The sequence below is a fragment of the Tiliqua scincoides genome, chromosome 2 (genome assembly GCF_035046505.1).
Source record: "Tiliqua scincoides isolate rTilSci1 chromosome 2, rTilSci1.hap2, whole genome shotgun sequence".
Taxonomy (NCBI): Eukaryota; Metazoa; Chordata; class Lepidosauria; order Squamata; family Scincidae; genus Tiliqua; species Tiliqua scincoides.
In genome coordinates, this window is record NC_089822.1 from 139,550,808 (window position 1) to 139,577,155 (window position 26,348).

General features: G+C 43.9%; 1 protein-coding gene across 1 annotated transcript in view; it reads left to right on the top strand.

Annotated features, from left to right (window-relative positions):
• Positions 1-26,348, top strand: part of RAB11FIP4 (RAB11 family interacting protein 4) — a 217,696-nt gene that overhangs the window by 167,994 nt on the left and 23,354 nt on the right. The gene's annotated exons all lie outside the window — the stretch shown is intronic.

Genomic DNA, 26,348 nt, shown 5'->3' on the forward strand with positions numbered 1-26,348 from the left:
AAAACCATTGGCCAACTTGATGACACTCACACAATTGAATAAGAGTTCTGGTATTAGCTCTGATACACGGAAATGAGAGCTGACTTATACTAACAACTTTCCTGCTATGTCATAACAACATCTTATTGGCTCTCAGAACAACCAGTCTCATTGATCAGTTTTGAGTTAAGAAAATCCACTTTTTGTGGCATAAGGTAGTTCTGTGTTCCTTTTCTGGTTATTTGACTATAATGTTTGATAGAATACAGATAATTTCACACAGTGTTTCATTTCATTCTTCATGAAATTACACATCGAGTGAAACATAACACAACACGTAACATAAAATTGAATGGTTTTCACAATTTTGGTCACTAGTGGTGTCACCACCCACCACCAAGGGTGTCACCCAGTGTGATCCACACACCCTGCATCCTCCTAGCGACACCACTGACCTACTCATAACTTTTCATTTCAGCTAGGGTATTTGCTTTGTATCCTGCAGAGAAAGTGTAGGAATAGGAAAAAGAAGGTATTACTCTACTGTACACATGATGGCATATTTTTCTTTGATCTTCTTCTCTCCCATATACCAGCATGACATTTAGGGAATGATACAATGAAGGTTTTTGCTTAAATCTCTTCCTCCCTGTTCTTCTACTGCTGTTTGCATAGTAATCCCCCATTTTCAGAGTAACAGTCAAGTCAGAAGCAGCATCAACATCATGAAGGGCAGTTCTTCCAATCTAAGAGCATGAAAGTGGAATGGAAAATGCAAGCAACAACTGTGGTTGGCAGAACTGAAAGCTTAACTGTGCTATTTTGGGGGTTCAACTTGGGGAATAAAGATTGAGAACATATTGCAGTATTGCTTAAACTGAGGGGGAGAATCCTGCTCCTTTTAGTGTTGGACTACAGAACCCTTGTAAAAAACCCTGTGGATGCAACAATGGGAAAAAAGAATCATAGTTCCAGCTCAGTCTTGCCGGGGACAGTTCTACTATTCAGAATCACAATGGGGTTCTCAATGGGAAAAGGGTGAAGAACTTGTGTCATATAAAGCAGTGGTTCTCAAACTATTTAGCACCAGGACCCTCTTTTTAGAATGACAATCTGTTGGGACCCACTGGAAGTAATGTCATTAACCTGGAAGTGATGTCATGGCTGGAAATGACATTACCAAGCAGGAAAATTTTTAACATCCCTATGACAAAATCACATTAAGGGCGCAATCCTAACCAAATTTCCGGCACTAGCATAGCTGTGCCAGTGGGGCATGTGCTGCATCCTGCAGTTGGGGGGCAGTCATGGAAGCCTCCTCATGGTAAGACAATGTTCCCTTACCTCAGCGTTGCATTGGCCTTACCTTGGTGCTGGAAAGCTGGTTAGGATTGCACCCTAAGTTACAGTAATTATTTAAGTAAATGAAGTAAGTAATTATTTAAGTAAATGAAAAGTTTACAATAAGTTTAAAAATTTATTTAAAATAAAGAAGAACCTTCCAACCCTCCCAAACAGTTGTGAATCTTTTTTAAAAAAAATTCTCCAAACATCCCAAAGGCTGCAATCCTTTCCACGCTTACCCAGGAATAAGCCCCACTGACTACCATTGCTAAAAGCCAGTTAAAAATACAGATCTGTAACATTTCCCCAAATGCAGTTACATACATAAATAAAATACATACATATATACATACATAAAATACACATTGAAATGAATGGGGTCCCACCTGAAAATGGCTCACCTAGTGGGTCCTGACCCACAATTTGAGAGCCACTGAAAGGCTGCACAGAAGATTCTAGCATGAACAGTAGACCAATACCAGGAGTTAGGAGACATAATTCAGAGGTTTGGGAATGAATGAGCCAGAACTGCCTGACTAATCTGACTGTAGAAATGATGAGTCAATGTGTAGGCAGATCTTCCAGGACTCAATGGGGAGAGGCAGATGCAGCTGGGCTTCCCTGGGATTAGAAGGGGACTCTCAGAAGAGTCCAAAAAGTAGAGGAGGAATGTCAATGTGCCAAAGTGTCTGAGGGTTTCAGCCTCCTTTTTATTTCTTTTTTATAACATAAGTTTTTAACCCTGTGCCCAATATCCATGTGTTACAATAAACTTGTAACAGGTGCACAGTTTTGCAAATAATTATATAAAGCCCAAATAACATTGTGCTACAGTTGTTTAACCATACCACCAGACTCTAACTCATGGTGCAAGTCGTTCTAGCCTGGCCTCAGCCCTAAAGATAACATGTCAGTAGCAATTGATGGAAGAGGACCTACCTTTCCTAGTGCTGCAGTAGTCCATATGTGTCAGCTATTGTGAACAGATGCCTCTGAAAAGCCACTGTAGGGTAATACTTTTATAATGACAACTCAAGAAACTTTTGAGTTCCCCAGAATTCATCTTCAGGTTAAGCAAAAATGGGAAGGGGAGGGAGAGGAAAATCGTACACAATGGAACAGCCCCCACATCTGCAGTTTGTAACATTTAAAATGGAGTACAGTAGAGCTTATGCAGACTTGTCACACATTCCTGTTCATGTTCATTCAAAAGGAGGTCCCATTGAATCAAGTAGTCCTATACAGTGCTCAGAAACTCACTCACTTTTCATGACTTTTCAGTTGGTCATAACAACTATGTAGATTCCCTGTGGTTACTTTTAGATCAGTGGTCCTCAAACTGGTGGGTCACACCCACCAGCTTGAGAACTCCTGTCATTTTCCCTTTAAGGGGTGGGGCAGGGAGAAAGCAGTGACGTGATCCCCAGGATTGTGCCAGTTTGGAGGAAGTGGGGCTATTTTAAAACTTAATGTACCTGCTGCTGGTATCAAGGGGAGTCCTATGGAGTCCTCTGCAGGGCTCTTCGTGCCTTGTAGAAAGTGAAAATAGTGATCATGACCCACTTCCCAGTTGCAATCATTAAACCAGAAGTGGGTTGCAATAGCTACTTTCACTTTCTACAAGCTAGAAGCTTCCTCTGCACCCCTCAGATCTCAGGAGAGGTATGTTAAATTTAAAAATAGCCCCCCTTGCCCTGCAGCGGCACAATCCTGAGAATCATGTCACTACCGGTTTCCCTACTCCACAAAAACTTATCTGGGGAGATTTACTCCAGAGGAGTTTGCGTACCAGTGTTTTAGATTATTTTCCCTGTTGGTCCAATGTAGATACCTGCAAGTTTGTGTATATTGAGAACAGGGCTCCTGCTGAGTAGAAAACAGATCTTCAGTGGTTTGTTTGCAGGTTGCACCTTGTTCTAAGTAAACCACTATTTTCTTGAGAGAGAATTGCCATATCTGGTCAAATAAATTAACCCAAAAGTGGATTCCATGTTGCAGATTACAGTTAAAGGGGTGTCCCATCCAAGTCTGAACAGGTTGAAGGCCATGTGTTTTGAAGAGGGAGTGACAACACCTGTAACTGGCCATGTATGGAGGAAAGAAGCCCTATGTACCTCTATGTAGAGAGAAAAGATTCTCTCTTCTATGCCAGGAAACCTGTATAGATTAATATATAGACCATGCTGACTGCTTAAAATTACAGCACCTGTCCACATAGTTCCCTGAAATTGTTCGTTTAACTCAGTGGTATTTTCTTACTTGGCTGAAAAGGCCGATTCGGGAGTGAGCCACACTAGACTTTTCAGACTAGACTAGACTTTTCAGACTAGACTTTTCAGCCACACTAGACGCTGTGCCAGAACCACTATCCAGAGCGCAATACCATAGTCTTCCGAGACTGAAGGTTGCCAACACATTTTCTTACTTCCAAAATGCTTAGGGCAGCCCTCTAAAGCTATGATCCTATGTGTACTTCATATGCTGTTGTGTAAATTAGGATTGTGCTGTCTCTGCATAAAGTACTAGAGCATGTGAATTTTGGTGCAAGAAACAAAACACACACTTTGAACATCCTCTGGTGCTGGAAATCCTGCACATCCATTGTCAGTGGGTTACAGAAGACATGCATTTGAATGCAGCACATTATCCCAAGCTCCTTAACAATGTTACTTGGAATTCCCAGCTGGAATCAAGATGCAACACTGAAGAACTTAGAAACACCCTGAGCACGTTTACTCAGAAGTCCTACCGAATAAGGGCCCCATTCTATCCAACTTTCCAGCACTGATGTAGCTGTGCCAACAAGCCATGCACTGCAGGTCACAAGGGCCTCCTCAAGGGTAAGGGAATGTTTGTTCCCTTATCTCAGGGCTGCACTGTGGCTGCATGGGTACTAGAAAGTTGGATAGGATTGGGCCCTCAGCTTACTCCCTGCTAGGCATGTGTAGGATAAGAGCCTGAAGCTGCCATCCTAACCACACTTTCCTGAGAGTAAGTCCCATTGATCAAAATAGAACTTACTTCTGAGTAGACCTGGTTAGGATTGTGCCCTTAAAAAACCTAGCTTATGTTTCTTCCCTTTTAGTAAGGGAAGATTCCGAGTTGTTTTTTTTCCAAAGAACCATGAGTCCAAAAAATATATATATCCCCATGCATTTCCGTTAACCACTTCTCTGCCTTGGTACAAGCGCCCGGCTGCCTTGACCGCTTTGGAAGCGGTTACCTCTCGCCTCCCGCCCCCTCCCCTTTTGGAATCTTCACACACCCCGCCATTGTGATGTCACAGAACAGATACAATGAAGCACCCGGGGCGCTTAGCAACAGCCTGCGGGGGCGTGGCTTTCGCGCAGAAACCAACTGTTGCCCAAGGCAGGGAGGAGGGCTGGTTCTTCTCTGTGTGTGCGCGCGCGTGGGGTGAGAGAGCGAAGGAGGAGGGAGGCTTTCCTTGCTCTCCTGCGAAAGCGCCTTCCCTTCTCGGCTGCTGGGGGAGGAGAGCGTAGGCATCGCCTCGCTGCTGAGCCAGGTAAGGATGGAGGGAGGGAAGAAAGAATGATGGAATGAATGAATGAGTGGGGAGAGAGAGCCTTGGGGCTGGGGTCTTTCCTCGCAGTCTGGTCAACGTAGGTGGAAGTTCTGGGGCTAGGAATGGGGGGTTCAGCTTCTCTGTATGGGAGCGACACCTCCCTCGCCCATGCTGTGGATTAGCCCTCCTTTTGGAATCGGAATCTCGTGGGTTGGTGCTTGATGTAGCAGAAGCGGAGTCTTTCCAACTACCTGCCTCTTCCTCCTGTTAGTCGATCAGCTCTCCCCGTTGTCTGAGCCTCTCGGTGCAGTGCGCCTTCCCTCTCCCACTCCCATCCTCCGGTTCCTTTCACCTCTTGGGGGGGGGGGGAAGTAGTGAGCGCCTTCCTCCTCCTCCTCTTCTGTGTCTCGAGATTTCTGCGGTGGTTTTGATCCCCCTCGGGCACGATCCTGCATTGGACTCCTCTTTGTTAGACCGGTGAGTTTTGGGGCTGCGGCGTGTGGGGTGAGGGGGAAGGCAGCACACTGCTGCAGTAGCAGGCAGCGCTGCGTGGAAGTAGATTAGAGATAATTCCTGCAGATTTTGACTTGCTTTATTTTTAGTCCGCGGGACGGCTTGTTTGGAAGGAGGAGGGGAGCAGGGGAAGAGAGGCAGCGTGGGTGGGCCAGGGGGAGGCAACCAGGGCGCCTGATCCGTGACCTTTCCAGGTCCCTCTTGCAGTGTGCGGGTGCTGTTCTTCTCAGTCTTGGCATCCAAGCAGCGCACTGCGAGCAGCTCAGCCTAGTTAACTTGGTGCATAGTGTATCAACTCCTCCCTCCCCCCCCTGCTTTCGGCGCACGACGGTGGAGTAAGTAATCAGTGTGAAACCCATGTCAATACGAAATGCCTCCGCAGATTGTGGCTTGGGAACTGATTCTGGGAAGATCAGCTCCATCAGGGCAGGTGTCCAGGGAGCTGAGCGATTGTGATGGGTTTTTTTTGGGGGGGGGGGGGAAGCACTCTCGACCTCCCTACGGTTCTTTCTGCTGAGTTTGATTCCTCTTCAGTCTGGAGGAGCTTGCATCCAGGTTTGGTGGCTTTTAAAGCTAGAAGTCATTAGTTTAGGATTTAACCAAGGACAAAGGTCTGTGCTGTCTTTGCTTTTCTCGCTCTCTCTCTCTCTCTCTCTGTGTGTGTGTGTGTGTGTGTGTGTAGTGGGGAGCTTTTTAAAACTAACAAAATGTACTGAGAAGTCAAGTCACTGTGTTTGAGGGGAGGTTTTACTGAGACCACTGTGAACAGTTGCACTCTCAGCATTCTGTAACTGAAGTCATTTGTTCATCTTTTGAAATGAATAATTCTGTATATGTTTGTATTTAGAGGTACTGAGTTCTAGCTCCATCCAGGGAGACTCCAATGTTCTTTGCTGAAAACATGAGGGATGCTCATGGACAACTATTTCTGTAGCACTATAAAACTCTATGAACCCTTCCCCCCCCTTACAACAGCTCTGTGTGATTAGACCATGATGGGGGGGAGGAGCCTCCACATTTGGGTCTCCAGGCTGAAGACTTTAATCTCAGGACCTTTTCAGATGGTGCTGTGTGAAATTCTTGACTTCTGTAACCTTTCCACATTGCAGGAAAGTGGATAACTGCTACAAGACAGCTAAGCAGGACTGAAGCAGGCCATGCCAACGACTGCTGTGTGTGATTTCACATTTAGAACTGTAATATTAAACACAACTGTTTATCCTCAAGGAAGACGTTTGTGATGTTTGGTTGCAGATGTGCGCTTTGTGCTATTGCAGAAATGGTCTTGAGGAGGCTAGGGCTGGTGTCTGAGATTTCTTTGGAACTAAATATTCTTCCATTTGTGGCTTCCATGAGTGACAGAGAAATTTTAGAAGCCTGGCCTGTTTGTGATCTAGCACACTTTGGGATTCATGTGACAGTAGTGGCTCATTTCCATTGTTACAAGGAGACTCCTTGGTAATGGGTAGGCTGCTCCTTAGAAAAGTTCAAAGAAGCTGTCATGTCGAGTTGGGCCAGTGGGTGCAGTGCCTGCCAGTCATGTTTAGTCAATACCTGCTGTGCGGCAAACTAGATGAATATATTTAAAGGCATGCTTTCTGCAGAGGATGCCCTACTAGAGCAGGTACTGCCGACAGTCACAGAACACATGAAAGATCTTTTTGGGAATTGCTGCCTTATAATGTTTACTTAACCAGAGTGATGCTTTGTTGAGAACTCTTTTTTTTTTTTTTACACGGTGTTTTGCTAAACTCCTGGGGTTCTCAATAGGAAGATCCATAGCAGCAGTTAAGTTTTCCCAGAAAAGCAGAGTCTCTCCCCATTATTCTCTCTTTTGATGTGCTGCTACAGAGAGGGGGGTTAGATGAGTCCTGGGGAGCATGAGACTCAGTGATCTGGCTGGAATGTGAATCGGTTCCTCTCCTTACCTGATGATGATGATGATGATGATAACTGTATTTATATACCGCCTTTCTTGTCATCAGATTACTCCTCTGACTTTATTCAAGGCAGTTTACATAGGCAGGCTGTTTCTAAATCCCCAAGGGGATTTTTACAATCATAGAGAGGTTCTGTCTTGCAAGAACCACACAACATTTCAGATGGATCTTTCTGATCTGGTATCACTTCTGGCCTCCAGTTGCCTCCCACGTAGGCTGACAAGCAGCTCTTTCATCTCTCACATGAAGGGCAGCCAAGACACTTCTTTGCTCACACCAAAGAGCAGGTGGAATAACTTGGCTTGTCAGCTGCTTCAAGGTCTTGCCATTCCCAGAGCTGCCAGTGGCCTCGAACTGGCAACCTTCGGATGTTATTTTCAGGCTAACGGAGGCTCTACCCTCTAGACCAGACCTCCTGCCCAAATGCTCTGCAATATGCAGACATAGAAATGTACAAAACTTCCTATAGAGACCCATTGGTCCATCTTGTTGTCTGCAGTGACTGTATCTCCAAGGTGTCTTTTCCCAACCCTACCTGGAGATACTGGAGATGAAACCTAGGACCATCTGCATGTAAAGCAGGCCTGTTTATTAGGGAAGCTACAGTCCCTTCCATAAACAAACAGGCTGATGTGAGCCAGCTTCCCTGAGAGAAGATGAAAATCATCAAGATGACCTGTTCACTGATATTCTTATGGGTTGAGCTTCTTGTGCCTTGTTGTGAGAAGTTACTTTGGTAGTGCTTGGTCCTTGTCTGTGTTTTAGCTTCCTGTTGAACAAATAATTCACAAGAAATGCCCTCTGAACTGAGAGCTAAATGAGACCTTTAGTTCCCTTCCTCTTTTTTTTTTTAAACATTGGTTGGAAATATCTAAACATGTAGAAAGCTGTGAGGTTTGTGTGTGTGGTGTTTTTGCAAAGTCAGAACAAACAGGGTATATTGTGCAAAGGGCACTTGAAATAGTTTCCCTTAATGGTCATGATTGATTTCTCTTGCCCTTTTTGCTCATATTCTGAGTATGGAAAACAACTACCACTCACCCATCCACTGTTTTCAGATTGTTGAGGTTGGTTTTTACCTTCTTTAGTGAACTGGCTAATGGCTTGATTTATTTTAGCAGCTTGGATATACTGTACATAAATATTTCCTGTGTTTTATGGCGGGGCTAGAGGCAAATGATTTTGAACTGGCCAGTGGGTTGCACTCAAGAAGAGAGCCTGTAGCCTGAAGCATGCAAATACTTGAATATTTTTTTCCATATGCAAATTCTTTCTATCCCATTTGCAAGACTTGTGCAGATCAATGCTACAGGAGTGAAAAAGAGGGGGGAACTCTTCCTGCATGAGCTGAATTACTTTTACCTTCCTAGGGAAAAACCCCTTTAAGGCAGGTCACCCATACTTTGCAGGGTCACAGAAACTTGGAGGGAAGGCGGTCAAAAACAGAACCAGGACAAAATGTTTGAGTGGTGGAGAGAGGATCTGAATTTCTTAAACCTGCTATGCTTCATCCTTGTCTTCATCCTCTCTGTTTTTATTATTCCTGTTATAACTTGCAAAATATTGGACTAACCAAATAAGGGGCTCAGGTAAAGATCAAGGTTCATCTGTCCCAGCATTCCATTTTCCAATTGTGGCAAGCATGATGCCTCTAGAAACTCCAACCAGGATATAGCTATGTTCACATTGTTGGTTGTTGCCTTTACTTCCTACCAGCTCTTGTCAGGAACTCTTTGGGCAGGATGTCACTTTACATTTTATGCTCAAATCTGCATGAAGTACCAAGTCTTTCTTGATTTAAAAATACATGCCTGGCTTGGATATGGCAGTAAGTTCCAAAAATCATTAGGTGAAGCCTGGTTATTTGAGTTGTTGCTTAATCAGTCCATCAGTCAAGCTAATTATTAACACCAGGAAAGGCCTAGGAGGTTAATGGTATTGGAGATACATCTGTGGCTGTAGAAGGTCTATCCATTCCCCTCCCCTTTTATTATGAAATAAAACATGCTTATAGCCATGTTTGTTTAATTGGATGTCTGCTGTGTTCATTCGTAGAGCAGGGGGTGGGATCTGATTTAACATTAAAAGAAGTACAGGTCCAACCTATTTATACACGGATTTGACTCAACACAAATGGCCACTGCAAATGAGAAGGAATGTACTGATCCCTGGAGAAGGGGAAAAAATGCATCCTTTTAAAATCAGTTTAAAAAACTGAACAGTCCTTTAGCAATAGCCTCCTTAATGAGAGAGAGAGAGGGCAGCTGGCTGACAATCCATCAATCCTTCTCTCTCCAGATGACCCCTCCCTTCCCCCTGAGCATGTGAAAGAAAGGTGATCACTTTGCATTGGTGAAGGGAGGGACTGAGTAAAGCACCTTTGTAAGTGCTTGGAGGAGGACTGATTGATGGATTGTCTTCTTAAGGACTCTTATCTTGCATCACAAAGGTCAGCAAGGCTTTTAAAACACTGGAGCAAGGGAACTTTGTTTTTTAAATGGATTTGCTATAGTGTGTTTTTTGCCATCCAAGGGAGTGCTTGAAATGGAACCCATGCAAATAATAAGGCTCAACCTGTACATGAGGGAAGGCTTCACTTATACACTGCCCTATCTAACAAGTCCCAAGTACTCTTTTCCCAGTTCTGCTCATTTCCAGTATTCCAAGCTAAGGGCAGAAAGGCATTTGAGCAGAACCAGTAGGAATTATGGTGGGTAGAAGATTCAGACCCCTTATCTGCATTTCCTTTTTGATTTTAAAATAAGACATTCCTGCATTAGCTCTGAATGAGACAATCTTGTCATTATAGAAAAATAGTGGCTGCTGTTGTATCTGGTATGGCTATAGGATTTATTCTCTGAATACTTGCAGTTATCAGAATTAGAGATCTCAGAGAAAGCCCCATGGTGGATACATGTTTCAATGAAGGGTGGTGGTGGTAGAGAGAACCTGTGCAAAGTAACCCTTTCCCCCCCCCCAACAAATCTTAAAACTGTGTTTCACTGTTGAATTTAGAAAATATTTATTTTATATCTTTCGGCTAATATATAGGGCTCTCCCATTGTTAATTCCAGAAAGTTAGGGTTTGTTTTAACCATGGTTTGTTGTCTTAAACTTGGTTAGATTTCCACAGATACAGTGAAACCAACAGAATCAGGTCAAAGGGAAGGGGGGTGAGCACAAGACTTGTACTGGTAATGCAGTTGTGTCTGAACACACTCATTATGTTTGAAACCACTGATAAGGAAAACAAATCTTGGTTAAGTATTATGTTTACATGGGGCCTGTAACATCTAGGGCCCAGGGGGCCAAAGGTATCTAGGACCAAAGGGCCCAGAGGGCCAAAGGTATCTAGGGCAGGCAATGGGGACTGCAGTTATACACAGTTCCCAAGCTTATGCGCTGGAATACCACCTTCTCACAACATCGTCTACTCTTCCAACAGCTGGGCACACCTCTTGGCCTCCTTCCTGTCTGTACCTCTCACCTCCAAGGGTCTGGCTACAGACAGAGGAAGGGTCATTGAGTCTTCAGATATTTTATCCAAACCTTACAAGGGCAGGTTTGTCCAAACCTGCCTCTTAAGGGTAGTTCATTTTTTCTCTGGTCAACTCATAGTATGCACTCTGAAATTTACCTAAAACATCTATTAAAGTTTTTCCATATTGGTAAGAGGAAATCCCTCCACCCCCATATACCAAGGCTCTAAAAGGAGGGTTCTAAAACAGTGAGCGATCCATACAGATAGCTTTTGTTTCTGCTAATTACTTACTATGTGGTTATATTCTCAGAGTTTGGCTCTGCAGGGTTGGTATTTAAATGGACAGAGCATCCACTGCCCCTAGCCATGAAGCACACCTCTGTAGGCTCACCTCTCTCACTTATATAGCTAAAGCCTCAGTAGGTCCAGTCCAAACAAATCTTAATTCTGCTGAGCCATGATCTGCATATCTGTCACAAGTGCACACAGCTTCATGTGTCTGGCATAACTCCAAATTGACAGCATGTGGTCCCTGTCCTTGAAGCCCCTATGCTCATTGGATAACAGCCACCTGGTGGTCACTTCCTTTTTAGTTCCCAGCAGTAATCCCCCCCCCACATCTACTTTGTCAGTTTTATTCCTATGGGTGGACCCCTCCAGCTTCTCCATCTTAATTCACACTTCTTCTTGTAAGAGCCTTCTTGTAACAGGATCTAAGCATCCCAGATATTACGAAATAGGCATCCCACTTCAAAGCATAGCTTCCCCAGCATCCTTCTTCCCACATCCCTACTCTCCTTGGATGTAACAGGAGAGGGGAACCTACCTTCCTGAGAGGGCCTAAGGGGTAGGTGTGCATGAGGGAGTTGCAGTTCATTGCAACTTCCTGGCACATAGCCACTGTAAGTTTCCCAAATATTAGGAGATGGTTCTTCCCTACACATTTTGTGCAGCAGTCATGTTTAGGCACCCATACATATAAAGCATGAGTCATATTTCAGCGAGGCCTCATATATTACTAATTCAAGTTAGCACAACAAAGAGAAGGCATGTTACATAGAACTTAGCACCTTGTTTAATGAATCCACGTGTTTTTTCTATTTCTTGCCTAAATTTGTCATACTCCAGCAACAGACCCTGTTTCCTGGTTTAATGTGCTCTTTGTGCATCTGTTGATTTTGGAATCCAGTGCTAAGACATTATTTCTTCAAATAGCAACTGGGATGTGCTGTAATGTTAAATCGGCAAGGCATTTGGCAGTCCATTCCACTGGCTAAGTTAGTTGCTACTTAGCTAACTTAACCAGAGGAATTGACTGCCCCTTCATTCTCTCCCCTTCTCATTTTTCTGAATAAGAATGCAGAGTCCCAATGGAATATTGACATAGTTACATAACTTGCCATGGATCACTGCTGAGTTAAGTAAGATCTGAACACTATGCTGTCCAAACAATGACCCATGTTTAGCTGTCGTACATTGACAGCACAGTATGTGTTATGAAAAAGGAGAGCCTTGTTTCTCCTAATACTCAGGGAAGCCTCTAGCAGCCCAAATAGGTCACTCATTTGTGTAGTAAAGGGACAGTAAGGTTCACCCATGTCAGAAGGCTGGAGGGCCTGCACTGTATCCAGCGCAAGCTTCGGGCGCTTAGTGTCTCAGCCCAGGGCAAGGGGAATTGCTTCCCCTTACCCTGGGGAGAGCCACTGCAGCCCCAATAAGGCTACTCGAATCTGTGCCACTTCTGGAGGTAGTGAAAATCTCAGCAGCCCAGGGCTGGCCCAAGCTGCCCAGGAATGGGGTTAGGTTCCAGCATAACAGCCAGATCCTGGCCCCGCCTCCTGCTCCTCACCTGCTCGCCCCCGGGACTGCCAGCCGCCCGCCCTCCCCGTTCTGAAACACCTTCTCCCTGCCTCTTCCCGGCCCTCCTCATGCCCCAGCAGTCCCTTGCACCAGCCTAACAGCCTCCAGGATGGTGCAAAAGTTCTTTATGGCACTTTTACGACACCCCTGGGCTGGCACAAGGGACCTCCCCATCTCCTCCCAGCCCCCCCCATGCTGCCCCCAGACCCCTGCATTGGCCAAGCTCACCCGGCGCAAACTCACTGTCCCCGGAGCCCACGTTGGCGCAGTTAGGCCGGTGCAAGTCCCTTGCACCGATCTAACTGCCTCCAGCGTGGGTTGAAAATGCTTTATGGCATTCGTGACACCCCTGGTCTGATGCAAGGGACTTGCAGTGGCCTAATTATTAGATAGGGACGCAGTGGCTCAGTGGGTTAAACCACTGATTCAACGAGCCTGTGGACCGCAAGGTTGGCAGTTCGAATCCGCGCGGCAGGGTGAGCTCCTGTTGCTTGTCCCAGCTCCTGCCAATCTAGCAGTTTGAAAGCATGTAAAACTGCGAGTAGATAAATAGGTGCCACCTTGTTGGGAAGGTAATGGCATGGCGTTCCGTGCACTTAGGCGTTTAGTCATGCCGGCCACATGACCACGGAAACTATCTATGGACAACACCATCTCTTAGAATTGGAGATGAGCACCACCCCTAGAGACGGAAACCTTTAACCTTTTAACTACTGGTTAGAATTGTGCCCTTAGCCATCCAGTATGTGAGGGATCCTTTTAAAATTAAAATAACAAGGGCATGGGTGCTTCTAATTTCTTGTTCCCATCCTGATCCCATCTTGTTCCCATCCCATCCAAGTGAGAGTGGTGGTGGCGGATAGCACACATTAATTTAGAAGTGAACAACTCTTCTAAAATGGCAGGCAGAGAAAACCCTCTCTGGAAGATCTGTCGGTGAGCAGGTTCATGTGGGAGAAGGTGAAGGACCTGAAGGAATCCCAATCTCAGTCGTTTAGAAAGGCTGCCATCAAATAATTGGTTAACATTCTAGTTGTAAAATATATATTCTGAAGAAAAAGCATTTCTTGTCCCTGTAAGTGCTTTAGCTGTTGAACTGTTTGGAAGAACTTCTCTGTTCTTTTGTTACAACAGAGTCAAACTTTGTTTATGAGTACTAATGTAACAATTTGGGATAAAGAATTCTTGTTTTTTAATTCAAGATCATGTCACAGAGGGAGGGTCTTCCCCCTCCCCCCTCTGTATCTTGAATACAGAGAAACGAAAAATTACAAATCTTGAAAAATAGAATATTTTCTACTTTAATCTAAGGGATGCTTGAAGATTAGGCGATGCTATAAACTCTAAATACTTAGGAAGGAGCTGGAGCAATAGTCAGGATTTCATCTGAAAGTGTCCATGGCTGTTGAACAAATAAGAGTAGCTGTCTGCAGCATCAATTCCTAAGGTCCACCTGGCTAAACAGACCCCTGAACCTTCAGTACCAGTCGCAGTGGTCTCACCTAATGCGTCGTCATCATGGGCAGAGGTATTGAGGGGACAGGTCAGGGTTTGCTCCAGGGGGCCCAACAACTTGGCACAAACACTGAGCTTATGCACTGTTCATGTTACTTCAGCAGGGCAGTCAGTTAAAAAAAATAGTATTTTCTTGGGTGGGACAAACGCTATCTCCCTCCACAGGAGAAATACCACAGGAAACCAATTTGGCAAAATTTCCCTTGAGGACTGTTACTCTAATAGCATTGCTCAAGAATCAGTCCCAAGACTGGGAAAGCCCCTGAGTCACTTGACCAGAAAAGTACTGGATGTTGATGTGCCTGGCAGAAGGAATTGAGAAAAGGAAGAAGAGCAGGATTTTAAGGCTTCCAAGTGTACACTTGGGGCCTCTTTTTAAAAAGTTCATTTCTTAAACTTCCTGAAAGCTTCATGTGGCTTACAACTCACAGTGAGCCTGTATGCAAAATGTGGAAATGAGCTGGGCCTGGGTAGCATTGCCCAACTCTTCCTCTCTCTTTTTTCTCTTAGCTGAGTTTCATGTAGTTTGGAAGACTGTTTACGGAAATTGTAGGTTTCAAGAGTAGGACCAGAAAGCAGGCAGCACCTTCAGTGGGCAAGGGAGGTTCTGTAATGGTTCCTCAATTGGACACTACAAGCATAGAATGTGATATTTGAGTCAAAGAACATTGTCATTCATTGGAATAATAATAATAATAATAATAATAATATAACAGGTATTTATATACCGCCTTTCTTGGTCTTTATTCAAGACTTTATTCAAGGCGGTTTACATAGGCAGGCTTTTTATTTAAATCCCTTATTAAATAGGGATTTTTACAATTTGAAAGAAGGTTCTTTCTTTCAAGAACCACAACATTCAGGTGTTATCTTCAGGCAGACGGAGGCTCTACCCTCTAGACCAGACCTCCTGCCCCCAGACCTCCTGCCAGAAGCAGGCTTTGACTCTTCAGGCTATGAAAGTAGCCTTAGAAGTGTGCAGGCGATGCCAGGTGGTGGAAGGCATGTTTTCGTAAGAGCATAATTTCTAAGGCTTGAGCATCATGCATAGCTCTTTGATCACCTTCATGTCTAGCAAGACCAGAATAAATTATGCAAATAAGTAAATATATGCAAATTTGACTGTACAGGATATTTTTCCTGGTTCACAATTCTAATGTATAAATTTTAAAAGCAGTCTACAGAGCCCTAAGTTAGGAAAATGCTAGAGTTCTGAAACCAGGTCTTCTTGGGGATAACTGTAATACTTTTCTGAAATTGTTTCTAAAATAGATAGGCTAGTTGGACATTTGCTGATTACAAGGAAATGACATACCCAGTTCTGACGTTCGCTCTAGACATGATGACAAAGCCATGTGACTTTCTAAAGTGCATCATCTTGGTGTGATCAATGTGTCTCTCATTGAGGTCTGTGGAAGCTTATCAGAACTTGGAGACTGTGAATCTTTGGCTAATCTTTGATATGTGGTAAGTTTCAGTTCTCTGAACCTACAGGCACATCTCTGGAAGTGCTGTAATAACTTTTCTTTATGATGACTCTCAGTGACCAGGCTCCTACAGGCTTTCTTCAGCATGAACCTCATGACAGCATACATAGTGTTTCTCAGAGGCCACCTGTCCAGGCACTGACCAGACTTTCTTAGCTTCAGCAATGTACCCTTAGGCCATGCCCTGACAGTAATGTAATGAGTTAGTTAGTTAGTATAGTGGCCCACTGTGATTTGAACCTAGAGCCTACCTTCCATATGGTCACAATGAAAATGATGGGTCAAGCAGTGGATGCCATTCTTTGATTCCACAATATACTTCCCAGGTCAAAAAGGGATGGCTGATCAAGTGCAGATGGCTCTGGTGGCTTTGCCACAAAAGTGTTCTGCTACCTAGTCCTAACATTACTATCATGTTAGAACAGAGAGCCTTTGTATTACTACCTTTGGCAATGTCAATTAGGGTTGCCACTACATCCCAATTGGTTTATAAACCAATCTCTGTTTTAATCACTGTGCTCTTTATATGTAGCAACAGTCTTTATAGCCATATTTGGCTTTGTTCAGATTAGCACCTTGTAAGCTGAATGGTTCTTTCCAGCACCACCCACCCTGAAACAGCTTTCACACTTTTTGTGGTGTTGCAAAAAAGATGCCTTTTGCAAGTATCAGCCTGATAGGTATGAATGAGATGCACATTCTGTGATAGACTGCAAAATTTGAGTGGTCTGGTTATTATTAACAATATATTAACAATATTTATATACCGCTTTTCAACTAAAAGTTCACAAAGCGGTTTACAGAGAAAAATCAAATAACTAAATGTTACGTTTCGTTTGAACCTCCTGGGAATCTCAGAAGATGGATTTTTGTGTGTTTATCTTTCCTTTTGAGGCAGAAAAACCTCACCATGCTTCCCTAGTTTACTATCATTCTGATGCAGCAGTTTTCAACCAGGGTCCTGCAGCACATTGGTGTGCCCTGAATGGTCTGCAGGTGTTCTGTTGGAGTTTGGAGGAAGGCAATTAGTAGGGTGATTGGGAATGTGAACCCCACCCCACTGTCAGTGTGGTGTGCCCTGTCAATTGTCAAAAAACTGATGGTGTGCCCTGAAAATTTTAGCACCTTGTCAGTGTGCCTTGAGATGAAAAAGAGATCACTGTTCTAACAGCTTGCAATTTATTGCTTTTGAAACAGTTGGTTGGATACATTTATGAAAGGACCACATTGTGAGACTTTTAAATAGGTGTCTCATCTGGAATTCTGCAAGGGCATATTTTCCCCCAAAGATGTATCTTCCAAAATACATAGGCTTCTTTCCCGTTAAGTGAACAAGCAATTTCATAGTATGTTGAGCTGCTTGTCTCTGGTTTTACAGCTTGCCCATTAAAGAACTAGTGAAGTACTAAGTTCAAAATATATATTTTGCTAAAACCCAGAAAACACATTTTTTTCCACAATGACACAAGTTTGTATGTTGTTGTGTTACTCCACTGCATCTATTTTAATAGCTGCAGGTCTCCAAAATTGCAACTGGGAGTACCCAGTTTCTGTGCAAGACTGATAGCTATATACCTGTCAGTCACAGCTGGCAAGTGAGCTCCAGTATTGACTACCGCAGGGATGTCCAAAGTTTTTGGCAGGAGGGCCACATTATCTCTCTGACACGATGTTGGGGGCTGGAAAAAATTAATTTACATTTAAAATTTGAATAAATTTACATAAATAAATATTTTGGAGATTGAACTTATATGAATCAATGAAGGTCTTGCCGTATCTCAAGGCCTATAAAAGAACTTGCACAAAGCAAGGCTGTCCTTTGCTGCCACTGCTACTTCACAGATGTGAAACAGCAAGCAGCAGAGGGAACTCTTGGCCTGCAGCTCGCACAAGAGGTCAAACAGTTGGCCCTCACGCTGAGAGTAGTTGCCAGCATGGGCTCCAGCAAGTTTTTGGAGAGGCAGAGGCTCATTGGAGACTGGGGGTCCCTGAGAGCCACAAATGGCCCCTGGACCAGAGTTTGGGCACCCCTGGACTCCAGTATCAATACCATCAGGCAATGGAACACAGGAAGAAAAGGAGAGTACTGAGCAAAACTCCCCTAACATAACTGTACCTGTTAGGTACAGCTCTAGTATATACTAAGAACTTCCAGTTGGTTCAGATATGGATGCTCAGCCCAGGATGACTGATGGGTGAATGAGCGGGTACACACTCAATGCAGAGCTTTCATATCCTCTTGTATTGCTGAAGATGCAGGGATTTTCAGTAAGTCTGTTTTTACATTTAGCCATGAGTCATCAACGGCTGAATAGCCAAGTGATGTATGCGCAGTGTACTAGTACTCACCTCCAGGGTTCCCCTCCTCTCCAGGAAACAAACTGCTTGGTCTAGAGCTGCCTGAAGTGAACTTGTGTTTTGAACAGAAATAAGTGCTGCATTCTCCCCAAACATTGTTTGACAAAGTTGAAGGCACACATGAGCTTGTCTGTGTCATGTGTTTTCCTGCAATTTAACATTGTCTCAAAGTGGCTTTTGACAAAACCTGGGAATAGGACTTCTCTGAGGTAGCCCAGTACTATCTTGACAGACTAGTCCTATATGATTGCTAAGCGTGTGGCACAACTTGGCGGGTTCTTAGTTCTATATCCCAATCCTGTTGAGACACTGTGCCAGTGGCATGCTGATACCATTGTAATTGCTGTCACATCCTAAGCCTATCCTGGTAATGCCTTGAAAGCACAGCCCTCTTAGTAATGCTGACACATTCCTTCCCAGTAACTCCAACAGCATCCTTGGAAAGCATTGTGTGGAAACACAGCCCATCATCCATGGAGTGGGATCCATGCCTGAATCTCCAGCAACATTTAAAAAGTCTGGTTCAATTGCTTGGATCAGGACCTCCCTTCACTTGGGGGGGGGGGGGGAGAGGAGCTAACCCTTTCCCCTGCACTGTGTTTTCACTCTGAATTGCCCTCCTGGACCTGTTTGTGTTAAGGGGCAAAACTTAAGTGTACTAACTTCATGACTGGAAGTATTTGTTTCCAGTGAGTAAGATAGGATTACAAATTAAGTAACAGAGGATTACAAAGTAAATAATGCCATTTCCAAACACCTCTGTTTATGCCTAAGCAGAGTTGTGAACCCAGCCACAAGCCCAATATTCTGCACACTGCACCAAACTGTCTTTATGGTATGCTGTTTTCCAGAACAACTGCACCTTGAAGCTTTGTTTGAATTTGTGCCACTAAACATCTACCCCAACTGAAGGCTCAAACCACCCGCAGACAAGGCTCCTTGAGCCATTTGCCCCTCAAGCAGGCATGATGCGACTCTGTATCCAGTTCCTTGAGACTTTTCAAGGGAAAGGAGCACTATGATATTTTAGCAAAATTTTTGTTTGAGCCAGCATCTTGTCTTGTGGGATTATACAAAACTGAGATACCCTGCAGCAAATTCCTTCGACAAACTTTTGAACACTCGGCAAATCCTGATTTCCCTTTCCCCCCCTTCTTCGTTCACCTTGCAAATTCATCGTGTAGGTTAAAGAGACATGCTTAACTTATGAATTCCAGTTATTTTTTGAGGTCAGATGAACAATGGCTCATTTTTGCTCTTGCTTATTCTAAGAGAGGGAGTTTTGCTCTCAGTGCACAGGGTCAACCTAGGTCTGTTGTCAAGTCAGCCAATCCTGACGCATGTGTTTGTAAATGAATTTGGCACATCCACACCTTATATGCATTGGTGTCTTATCTTAATATGCAATGTGTGATGAGACCCGTAGAATACCTAGTATCTGCATTTTGTTCTTAATTCCTCCTCTTGTGGTCAATCCCTACTTGTGTCTGCTTTTCTGCTCATTTGGGCTGCCTGCCTCTCTGTGCTCCTTGAGTTCCTTTCCTCTCCCAGGGAAGAGCCCCCTTCCGCCGTCCTGCTCCACCTCACTAGCAGTAATACTCCTTACAGTGCTCTACTTGTAAGGCCAGGACTGCCTCGGCTCATGTTGTTTATGGCACAGTGGTAAGATCATTCTGTGCCATGCTCGTGGCTGTTCCTGTGCACTTTGGATATTTTTCAGTGCTGTTACTAAGGTAACTCCTGCTGCATGCTTGCTGAAAAAAATCCAACAGGTTTAGTGTAGGTGTAAAAGCATGTTAAGTGTGAGTTATCTTTCAGTCTGCAGAGGATATGCCAGGGATTCGGTTCACGTATGGGAGTGGGGATGCCAACCCTCCTGGTATTTGAATCAATGCAGCTCATCTACCGCCTTTAAAAATATTTATTATTGTTGTTGTTGTTGCTGTTTGTTTTCAAGATTACTGTGGGGGATGGGGCAAAATAGGGCTAGGGAGAGTTTTAAAAAAATCTTGGATGCTTGAATGCATCTTTCTACCCCCCCCCCCCAAAGTAATAAGCTTTATGGTAACTGCTTCAGTTTTACTCAAAGACTGTCACAACCTCAGTGCGTTTATTCTGTATCTGCCTATCTCCTTGCTGTGAATGACCGGCTATTTTTTATTTGTTTGCTTTGTACTGGGAGTATGGAGCATGCTAACAGTCGCAGCCAGTCTATGTTTACTCAGTCGTGAGTACTTACCCTTAAGTGTACAGTACATTGGGTTGTAATGTGATACAGAAATGTTGTAGGCAGTTGTTTCTGCTCAGCGGCAGTATTTTGTATGCTCTGACTACCCCTCTTTTTAAATATCTAGCCCTGGTAAAACACTGTTTCTATTTTGGGGAAGAGAACAGGTACTTTTAAAAGCATTTTCTAGTTTTCGCTCCTGCACTTTAGGCTTCAGCTCCCTTTCCTGAACCAGCAGGAATTAGATATATTTCACCACCTTCACCTTCCGATATTAAAGTCAAATGAATATGCAGGTAAATGAATGCGTGTAAATGGACTTGCAGTATCTGTGTGCTGCTTTTCTTTCCTATCCAACAATACAAGTTAACTCAGTGGTTCTCAAACTTTTAGCACCCACAAAAAGTGGAGGGCCCACTCTTTAGAATGACAGTCTGTCCTGGATCCACTGGAAGTGATGTCATGGCAGGAAGTGACATCAAACAGGAAGTTATTTTCTTAGAATACAACATGCGCTGGAATGGCTTAAGGTTTAAGAACCTAACTTCATAAGTTCACATCTCCATGGCATAGTAGTGTTATACGGTTATAGCCTCTTGGGCAATGTCCCTAACTGCGTGGGCTCAATCCTGTCCAACTTTCCAGTGCCAGTGCAGCTCTGAAGAAAGGGAACAAACATTCCCTTATCTGGAGGAGGCCTCTATGGCTGTCCCCCTATCACCGGATGCAGTGCATGTGTCATTGGCTGAAAAGTTGGATACAATTTGGCCCTGTGCATGTTTAGTAGTTTGTGAATTCCTGCATAATGGGAAACCACTGTTAATTTGCAAACCAGTTTGTTCTAACTTCAGCACCATGGTTTCAGATCCTGAATTGTCAGCCCTAAGCAAACCACCATTTGTGGACAGGCTGGGCTTTTGATATAATGCAAAACCTTGCATATACCATGTCTGAACCCAATGTGTTACACTTCTGAATGGTCAAATTGTTGTATGAGGTACTGGGAGAAAGGAGGGTTAAAAAAAATAGAAACAGTTACATTTTGTGATCTAGGATTCTCATGAGTGCAACGCTAATAAAAATTTTCCACTGAGTAGTGTGTGCTGAAATATCAAACATCAGTACTTACTATAGATATGGGGCAGTCAAAACTCTTTTCATGGCAAGAATCGGCTAGTTACTGATGGTGCATCTAATTTCCCTAATGGCTAAATTGAAAAGAAAATGTACTGCCACCAAAAATTACCCCCCTTCTCAGGGCGAGCTTAATGAGGGGCCTCAGTCAAATGATGTTCCTATCTGTTTTGCTGGGCCCAACATTCTGGAAGGTTGCATTTGAAGGAGCGTATCACTCTGCTTTGCTAGTTCTAAAAATATCTCAAGGGTAATATTAATTGGGCAGGTTGTCTTCACGTTGCACTGCCAATACTTGTCTGACTCAAATTGTGGATCTGTTGCTGTTGCAGCACCTGTATCACTTGCAGCCAAATCCTGTGCATCTTTTCTTGATGGCAAACCTATAAAATTGAAAATCACAACTCTTCTGGGCCATCTTCCTCTGACCCTACCAGATAGTGCTATTACAGCACTGAGGAAGAGAGGGATGAGGCTGAATCCAGGGAAACCCTCATTCCCAAGAGCTGATGTAGAATGCCAATAGAATTAGAACCAAGTTCTGAGGACTCATCTCTCCTGTAGTCCTTTTGGCCGTCTCTGATAATGGATCAAGCCAATGATGACTTCTGCAAGTTGGTTAAGAAAAGAGGTGCCTAGCCAAAGTGAAGGCACTGCGGGAAAGCTGAAACTGTCAGGGCTTGCTGTTGTTGGTTGTACAATGTTTAGGGTTATTTCACTCAAATCTGGAATTATATTGGAATATCACTAGAAGCGCATGAGGTTTTCCTGTGTTTCACAGCAAAGGTATTAGCCTGGACTTGCAAAAGCTCAGTTTGCTTTTAGTTGAACCAAATAGGCTTCCCAGCACTTGTAAAAGCAGTTCATTAATTTTTCTGAACTTGGGGGGAGGGGAGCAGGAGTGTGGGGAAAATATACCGTAAAAAACAAAAAGCTGTATGGCCTCTGAACACGAGCATATTCTTTATTCCCTCCCTAGACATAATCCTGGGTGTCTCTTGTTATGTATACTTTACACTCCTGTGTTTGACACAATGTCACCTTACTGCCACTGTGTCACGAAAGCCTAAACACCTCCTTACCCACTCTAATTCGACTACACTGCAAGCTTCCATAATACGTCCAGTTTAGTTTTCTACTGGTGACTCTTGGGTGCATTCAAAACAAATACACAGCAAACACTGCTGGGGGGGGGGAAAGCAGCACTTTGAATGGGCCCCTGCATACTAAGTGGTTTGGCCCGTCTGTTACTGCCTGTTAAAATGTCAGGTAATTTAAGTGCAAACATTCCTGCAGTTCCTGGACACGGTCCAGATTCCTGACCAGTTCTGTTTTGCCTCTTTACCTTGCCAGCGCCAGAAAAATACAGTCCGTTTCAGTTGTCGCTTGCTAACGGGAGCACAAAGCTCCTTTTCATGTGCTCTCCTTTTGGCCTTCTACCCACATGTCTCCAATATGAATAACAGTGAGAGTTTATTTGCAGGATGTGTCTGCCCAGATCCTTAATGTTCAGTAGTTCGCCTGAATTTATTTTTCCTTCCAGTACTACAGGGCTTGGGCTTGAAGAGTGTGAATTTAGCCATGAGTGGATGTCTGGAATATCTATCATGATTTATGCATCGCCTGGTGTCGTGTGCTCAAATGCAGGAAATTACATTGGGGGGGGGGGTACAGAGTTGGACTCGAACAGGCTTATAATTGACAATTTTCCTGGTAATTCATTGCAGAATTCATTGTTAGATGGGAGATGGTTAGCCTTGCTAATGCACAGCCTCCAAAGGGCAGCCCTCTTTGTGTACAGGAGAGGCGTAAGTGGAACTTTCTCCCTTCTTTCTTTCCGCCACCTGAACATTTTTAGAGGGCACAGCCTCTGAGTGGAATTCTATCAGGGGGCACAAAGTTTCTTTTGGGCCCCTTCCCAAAGGGGTGGGTGGAGAATGGAAACAGCTGGAATAGTCTTTGGAGCCCAGGTATTCTGGGCTTTCCAAGGGCAGAGCCCAGGTCTACCCACGTGTGCGATATTGGCAGCTAGATATGGTAATATGGGAAACAAAACACGCTATTAAGTCTCTCTAAAGCCTTTTAAATATATGCCACCTTGGGCATCTGCTTTCAGCAGAGGAAAGGTGGGGTAGAAATCTTTTAAATAAATGTGGAAATTAGCATCATTGTATTTAGGCTCAAGCTATAATAATAATAAATAATAATAACAGGTATTTATATACCGCCTTTCTTGGACTTTATTCAAGACTTTATTCAAGGCGGTTTATATAGGCAGGCTTATTAAATCCCCGTAGGGATTTTTACAACTGAAAGAAGATTCTATCTTTCAAGAACCACAACAGTCCAGGTGTTTCACTCTGATCTGGTTTCACATTCTGGCCTCCATCCTCCCACGCTCAGAGCAGATGGAATAGCTCAGCTTCAGCTTGTCAGCTGCTTCAAGGTCACACGGTGCCGGTGGCCTTGAACTGGCGACCTTGTAGGTGCTATAATGGAAAGTGTCCTGTGTGCACCAAAACATACTTCTGGAGAAGCTGTAGTACCACTGCCATGTTCCTGAGCTCCTATCCACTCCTTTATGGTAAGTGAATGCACAAGCCAAAGAGGTACAGTAGTAGACAGGTTTCCTCTCAGATTTGACATTGTGCTAAGGACTGTCTTGTATGCATTCCTTAACCCCATGCTTACGGTTTGCGGCAGCCCTCAGCATCCCATGTGGGAAGCGAGTCTGGATGAGACTGGAAAATGTAAGATCTTTCTCCTGGACCTCCTTTTTGACCCTGAGCCCACGTACAAATCGCCCTCCTTCAACTCCCTCAATGGGAGGGACTTCAATGGTCCCTGCTTGATGGCAGAAAAAAGTAGCCCCCAGACAAGCTGGTAAAGAGAACTGAGTTGTAGAGACTACTACAAGTGATTACATTGCAGGCAAACAGCCACCACTAAGACTGTGATTTGTGGCTACCCATATCTCCCCTTCCATGTCTTCTGTCTCCATTTCATTCTGCGAGTGGAGGAGAAGGAATCATAGGAATTATGTGGGGAACAGAGTGGAGTGCAGTGAGGAGTAACTGTAGGTAAGTGGCTGTTCAGCATGGCAGATAGAACATGGGGGCACTGGGAAAGTAGCAGTCACTGAAGGTCTACTTTCAGTGCTGGACTATGTTGTCTTTTGTAGGTCCAGGAAAATGGATAAACAGGAGAGGTGTATTAGCACATTTTAATCAAACTCTGAACAAACCAGAAGTAACTAGGGGTTCTTTCAAACATGGCTTTTTCAGATGTCCTAGTTTTGTCTAGTGATCACAATTCTGGTTCAGATTGTCATTCACCTCCAAACCACATATTTGGGTGGTAGAAGGGTATGTGTGATCTTCATTTTGATAACTTCTTGTTCACCTGGATTAGTATAGTTGGTACAAATAGGAAAGCAATTATTGCACCTAAACACTGGTCACCTCAGAACAGTGTGAGTGTGAGTGTGTGTGTGTGTGTGTGTGTGTGTGTGTGTGTGTGTGTTTCAAAGGGTATGTTCAGGCTACCATTGCTCCCAGCTCCTCTGTCGGGAAGTACCCCAAGGCTATAACCCTGGCCATATCTGCAAATTAATTAAATGCACTTGCTAGAAAGTACACTCCATCAAAGTGAACAGAACATAATTTGGGATGGGTCTGTCAGGGTGAATTTATATAACCAGAGTTAATGGATGTTAACTAAGATGCTGTGCCTGTTTCCCTAGCAACTAGGTACAAGAGCACTTTCTCCCTCCTCCATGTACTTCCCCACACCTTGGAAGAACCAACAAAAGCCACCTTTTGCATTTCATTTTTACAACTGTAGAAACTATGTTCCTACACAGAAGGGCTTCCTTAGTTGCAGTGCCCGTTCTCTGGAATTCCTTATTAGAGTTTTGTTTAACCCCCCTGGTTGTTTTTTGCCAGCTTAAAGCATTTTATTTTCAAAGGTATTTCAAGGCTGCTGGTTCTTATGCTTTATTTTTTATGTTGATTTCTTTCCGCTGTTTAAATTTTATGGTTTTTATAGACTTGTTTCTGGCTACCACCGTTGCAAGTTATAAATGGATTCAACAGGGGATTTGGAAATACAACTCGTAAATTTTCTTTAAAAAACTGATTTTGTGCAGACTTTTAGGGAAAATGCCACCCAGATGACCTGCCCCTGCCCTGGGTTATTTAAAACAAAAACTAAACATCCCCTGTATAAGAAAATAGTGTCATGTGTTGACTTTTCCCTACTGAGAGTTGCAGGCTACATGAGATTGTAGAGCTTAAATTGCCTGGGTCCTCTTTAGGTTCAGAGGATAATTGAAATCTCCAGTGTATTTATTTAGTTATTCAAACATTGACAAAGGAACTAAAATAAAATTTCAAGGGCAGCAAACAGAATGAATTTTAATCCGAGATTGACTGCACAGGCAAATCAGTAGCAAACTACTTCCAGATTGACTCTGCTGGAGTCCAGAAATGGACCCTTAGCCTAGTGACAGTCAATAGCAGTCAGTCTCTGCTTTCCAGGCTCCACACTTCCTAAGGAGGAATTCCAGCTCTCTTTGGAATCCCATTTGTTGCACCTTCTTTTATCAATGTCTTCTTCAAAAAAAAATTGATATTTTTATACCACCCTTCCTCCAAGAAGCCTCCCTCATTTATCCTCACAACAACCTTGTGAGGTAGGCTAGGCTGAGAGCCAGTAACTGGCCCAAAGTCATCCAGGAGGCTTCATGGCAATTTGAACTTTGATCTTTCAAGTCCAGGTCCAACTCCCAAATGACTACACCATCCCGACTCTCATGAATGCTCTGTAATTCTTATACGGAAGATACTCAGGACTATTGTCTCCTTATTGCAAATGGGATGCTGAGGCAGAGAGACAGTAGTTTTGCCTACCAGTGAACTCCTAGCTAAGTTGGAACTTGGACCTGGGATATCTTGGCCTGCAGCTCATTCTCTCCATGCCATATTTT